Here is a 5,955-nt window from a genome sequence, read left to right on the forward strand (position 1 = left end):
TTTCCAAGGCAATGGAAGCGTGCACGTATCATTATGATACCTAAAGCCGGGAAGCCGCCAACGCAGATCGATGCATATCGCCCAATCAGCTTTGTTGGAATACCCTATTCAACTACAACGTTTAACAACACTTCCTTATATTTGACATGTGTGGTCACACGTTTTTTCTTTTTTCTTGTATGTTTTCTGCTGTGAGCAAGTCGTGGTGCTGGTGTTGCAAATTAAGTGGATATTAAAATATAAAACATAAAACTTAAAAACACAAAACTTGACTTTTTTTAAAAAGGATACAAACATAAATTACAACACTCGAAAAAAAGTATTTGCGTGATGTGTCTGTTTTTATAGTGAAATTTTATGTACAATTGTGGTTTGGATCCCCGTTGGCCGTGGAAACTTTTGGTTGAGAAAGGCACCTCTAAACATTATCCGATCGGGCTAAAACTGTACAAATTTAAGTTTTACACCAAAAAGAACAATTTGAGACCATGAGACTTTTTATTTTCGAATTGCGCAGTAATCTTGCATTATAGCAGTGGCAGAATGCTCAAAATTTAAAGCGGTTCAGTCAGATCGAAAAGAATTCGATAAGAATCTGGATCAAACACAGGGAAAACGCTCCGGACGACTTCGTCTTGGTTTTGTCTGAAATCATCATTAAATATCAACGTTTACACTTACAATGAGGTCCCTCGGTTCTCTTCTATTAAGAGTATAGTGGTCGTCAGCGACAATATTAATCGCATGACAATGCAGCAGAAGCTAGAGCTGGAAGACCATCGATGGCACTATCGATAATATCGATGGTTTTATGTTTTTTCAAAGCATCCATGCTTTTCGAAAACAATCGATGGTTTCTTTGCACTGGTGTCACTAACACTTTGATACAGAGAGAGCGAGAGAGAGACATGTAAGTTTGGTAAATTTTATACGGAATGGAAATTATAGTTTTCTTTTTCAGATTATAGAAAAGTAATAACTATGTATTTGAGAAGATTGGTGGTGTTGGAAGAGGTTGGAGATGAATAAATACTTAAAAAGTAAGTACTTTTAATGCAAACACTCAAACAGACTCGTTCGCGTACAATGTGCATATGTGTATGTATATACATATGTGCATGTAGCCACAAAATATGCATTTACACGTGTTTTTTAAATTTGTATTTAGTAATCACTATGTTCTTGATTTCAGACCCTTTAACAACTGTGGATAACACGACTCCAAACCAAGGGCGTCGCCAGGCCATCAGCCAGGGGGGGCAGATAGTAGAATTCACTCCCCCAACGAATGGTACGAACTTAAATCAGCAGTTTTGTCGACGAAAAAACTTGTAGATGCAACTAACCACTGCGCTAGTAATATTGCGAACTCACTCAGCGCCGTTTTGAATGAGTGGAACCTTTTAAATAAGGCAGTAAATATTGTAACACACAACGACGCGTCTATGAAAAAAGCGTGCGAATTAATGAAAATGAAACATTTACCATGTGTCTCGCATACTATTAATCTTTTAGTGCAAGATCTCCTGAAAATAGATTCTATAGTGCCCTTACTAGCAAAGTGTAACAGAATCGTATCGTTTTTAAAATCGAGGTCAATCGCAACAAAGAAACTTAAAAAAGCACAAACATCTGAATCACGCTATGGACTTATACAAGAAGTTCCAACACGTTGGAATAGCGCTTACTATATTTGATTCAATGGATTATTTTAGTAAATTCTGCCAGAACCGCCGCAATGTGCCTTCCCCGAAGCTACCACTACCGTCACCGCCTTCCCAGCCGGCACGCTTACCTCATTCGTTCGCTATCGGCTTCGGAGTGACTAATAGCTGACAGACGCCCGCCTTATATAGGCCCTGGCTGGACTTAGTGTGCCCGCCGTCTGCGTGGCATTTGCCTATATATGTGTGACCAGACTGCTTGGTCCAGTGTGACCCTCCGACCGTGCATGGTGGCGCACGCGCTCAAATATTTAAATTTGAATCATTCATATTCTTCAGTTAGTTCTATTCTTAACTTCATATTTCTTATTTATATTCATATTTAATTCATTATTGGTAGCTTAATTCTACTCTTCCTCATAATACATCTTAATATATTAATGTGCGCGATACGCGTCACAAACCTAAATATGACCTTCATCTTACATATTATTAATTTTATTAATTATTATCAATTTTGTATCGATATATATATTTTGTATATGCGTGATTTAGTTGTTATTTATCATTATCTATTGTCGTTCTGCTTTTATTCAGCTGTTACTTCCATTGCTGTTCTGCTGTCGTTATTCCTGCTGCTCTGTCTTAATTCTGCTGATCTACTATAACTGTTTCTCTTGCGCCTTCTTGCTCGAACTTGCTATATGAATGTTAAATACAAGGATTTCTAGGCTGACATTCCAGGGTATTTGACTGTACACAGCAAGTAACTTATTAATTACTTATTAAAATACTTACGAAATAGGTAGGTATTAAGATTCTTACTTAGATTACTAGAAGAATATTAAGAAATAGACCAAGAGAGAATGCTGTAGTCGAGTTGCCCGACTATCAGATACTCAGCTAGTGTGGATGCGAACGCGAAATTTCATAGTTTTTCTTGGATATCGATAGATAAAATGAGAAAAAATTTTAAAATTGTTCCAAAGTGTCGGCGTGACCGGTTCGGTTTAAGGGCGTTAGAGTGGGCGTGGAAAATTTTTTTTGGCAAATCGAAAAAAATGTTCAAGACTTCAAGATTTACTAGACTATTGTGAATATTCTAGCGTCTTTGCATTAGGGGTCATGCAAGCCATGTGCCATTAACCAAGTTAGGCCGAATATTGATATGTATATATAGGCCGGATAAACTTGTAATGCCCTATATTGACTATATATGATGAGAAATGTATAATAATTAGTTAATATAAAAAATAGTACGTAGGATGAAACATATCATATAAACCTTCTCAGAATTGTAATACACCCTTAAGAAGAGTGCGAAAAGTTCCGGAAAGCTTTGGAAAGTGTCGGTGAATCGGCTGAAGGATTTCCCAAACGCTTTTCGGTAGAAATATATGGATTCGTTTCAGAACATTAAGGTTTTGAGAAAAATTGTCTCGTGTTCAGATATTTGATATATCCATTGGAAACGTAAAATAAAAGAAAAGTTACAATAAGTTTACGTAAATCATTTGATTTCAGGCGCCGTTATTTTTCAAAGCGAAAACTTTTTATTCCCGTTACTCGTAGAGTGAAAGGGTATACTAGATTCAATGAAAAGTATGTATCAGGCAGAAGGATGCGTTTCCGACATATATATATAATGTATATACACACATTCTTTATTAGGCCATGTCCGTGTGTCCGTATGAACGTCGAGATCGCAGGAACTATAAAAGCTAGAAAGTTGAGATTCAGCATACAGATTCTAGAGACATAAACGCAGCGAAAGTTTCGTGACCTGTTTTGGGCGGTTAGAATGGACGTGGGGAGGTCACTATAATCTGCAAACTTAAACTGAAATATCTAGATTTTAATGTTCCCGAGATGTTGACGTTCAAATAAAAGGACGGTTAGGGCGGTAATCCTGATGAAGAACACATTTTTATGCCTGTTACGCATTTTTTAATGAATCTAGTATAACTTTTAAGTCTACTATTATCATTTAGAACACAATTGTAAGTTGCAGCGAGAATCTTCTAGCGGACATTACATATTCTATTATAATCATTAACGAATAACCTGATTTTATTGGTTTTTTGGCCATTAATATTAAATTATTCGTCAATATATTTAACAACCTCTACTAACCTCCGTGTAATTAAAACTTATTAATAAGGTATGCGAATAATGTCATTGTCAGCCACATAATCAATCTGACAATTGCAAACAAACCTAAATATGCAGGAGTCGTAGCTAGTTCGACTTGGGTAGCGATCTTGTTCATGTACTTTAAAGGGTCTAAAAAGCTAGGTTTTAAGATACAACTGAATTCCGATGTGAAATATAAATATTCACATTACATAACGCAATTCAGACTTCTTCTGCATAGGACCCTCTACCAACAAGCCGACAACAACAAACGTATGAACAACTATAATCTGATATTATGCTTACAAATTGTTTAACCATTGCTCCAATTACACTGTGAGAGCTCTCAAAGGAGGCTTAAACACATGAACTGCTGCTCAGTTGAGGTCAGCTGGAGCGACCCAGTAACTTAATACCTTTCGCATGCCATCAATTAATCCTTCAAGTGCGCAAGTGAACACATGCGAAGCTGGCTGTGAAACAGTTTGATATATTTATAAATGCAAATGCATGCGGGATTTGCTCAGTGGTGCAGAAGTATTAAATTAATGCATGCACAAGTTTATGTTCCATAAAAAGCACGCCTTGCTCAACGGGTTGTTCTGGGAAGCAAGCTTTCTCGGTGCCAAGTTGAATATTAATTCATGGTGTAACTAATATTTTGATATTATATCTTTTAATACATTTAAGAAAATACATTTTAATTACCCCGTATTTAATGCAAATTCTCTTACTGTTCCATATCTGGGCAATGCCTTTATCGAAATTAGGAACACTTGCTGCCACAAGTCCTGCAAAGGCATTTATCCACACTTGCGTGCACTTTGTTGTTCCAGTTGCAAGCGTTAAAATCGCGGCACATTAACTCTGGTCGAGTCGCAACGAGGCTGCGGAAAATGGTTAACTTTCGCCTGGCCTAACCCCAATAGAAAACAACTATTCATTTAATGACTTGAACTACAATTTAAGCAAAACTGTGTAAATAAAGCCAGGAGCAGGGCAGGAGGACGGATATTGCCACGGAAGTGAAATCAGGGCAAATGTCGCCGACAAGGACATTGGGTGAGCATGCACACGGCATCGCCAACATCCTCGTTTCCACTCCTCCGTTCGCCGAGCCAGCGGTGCAATTCGCTCGTTGTTGGCACTTCCGACGGCTGCTGGGGTTAATCTGCTTCAATTAAGCTCATTTATTTGAATTTAATTGCTTTCCGCTCACCCCTCGACGGTTAAGAGGCCCCATAACGCAGCGACTTCCTTTCGATTTACCAGAGTTGCTTACCCTTTGCCTAACTTGATTACACATACTCGTTTTGGCCAGGAACCTGATCCTGGGCTGAGTTCACCAGCCCCGAGTCCACCAATATTATACTCTAAGTGCGTAGAAATAGTCTATTTAAGACAGCCATTTATTCAAATATTGATAATCATATTTAATAAAATTTATTGTAATTTAGCTGGGATATTTTATGATTAACACATTAGTTTGAGTTAGTATGCTGTACGATAGATTTTATATTATAATTGCTAACTCTTTAGATTCAAAATAAAAAGTTAACCGCATAAGCATCGAACATTCGGTTCTCGTGTAATTACTTTTCCCGGGTCCTTTCACCCGTTTTAAGCCATCTCGAGCCAGTTCCCTGGTAAATCCTTCTCCCCCGAGTTTCCGAGTGATTTTCCGAGCGCTTAAATCTCGGCGTGTGCCTGTGAATGTGAGACACGTGCAGAGACGCCGGCATTAGGGTGTACGTGTGTGTGTAAGCTCGTTCATTTGTTTGCAGGACTCTTTTTTGTGCTCCTGCTCCTTGCTTTTTCCGGTCTGCATAATTACAGGGACGTGAGGGCTTTAAACTTCATGCACTTGGCTGTGCATGCGTGTGTGCGTTCTAAAAAAGAACTCTTTCACTATCACTTTCAGGCACATCCTCGACAGCTAGGATGTGTAGGTGGGTTGGGATTGGTGGTGGTGGCAAAGTGTTTATGGCGGTCCTGGTTCATTAGGAGCTCTGTAGGGGATTGTCGCTCCGGCCCCACACACGCCGAGTGCGTACCATGCAAATGTTTTCGGTGCCGTACATTAGCTTGTCCAGACAGCAGTCAGCTAGCTGGTGTAACTGCGCTCCCGTTTTCGGTTTCATTGTTTCGGACAACGCGG

General features: G+C 38.8%; 1 long non-coding RNA gene across 1 annotated transcript; it reads left to right on the plus strand.

Annotated features, from left to right (window-relative positions):
• Window positions 1–215: 215 nt before the first annotated feature.
• On the plus strand, window positions 216–5,721 carry LOC123327237. The gene is made up of 3 exons (XR_006541811.1): window positions 216–910; window positions 962–1,040; window positions 1,193–5,721. It is a non-coding gene; the product is annotated as an uncharacterized LOC123327237 (long non-coding RNA).
• The last annotated feature ends 234 nt before the right edge of the window (window positions 5,722–5,955 follow it).

The sequence above is a fragment of the Drosophila simulans genome, chromosome 2L (genome assembly GCF_016746395.2).
Source record: "Drosophila simulans strain w501 chromosome 2L, Prin_Dsim_3.1, whole genome shotgun sequence".
Taxonomy (NCBI): Eukaryota; Metazoa; Arthropoda; class Insecta; order Diptera; family Drosophilidae; genus Drosophila; species Drosophila simulans.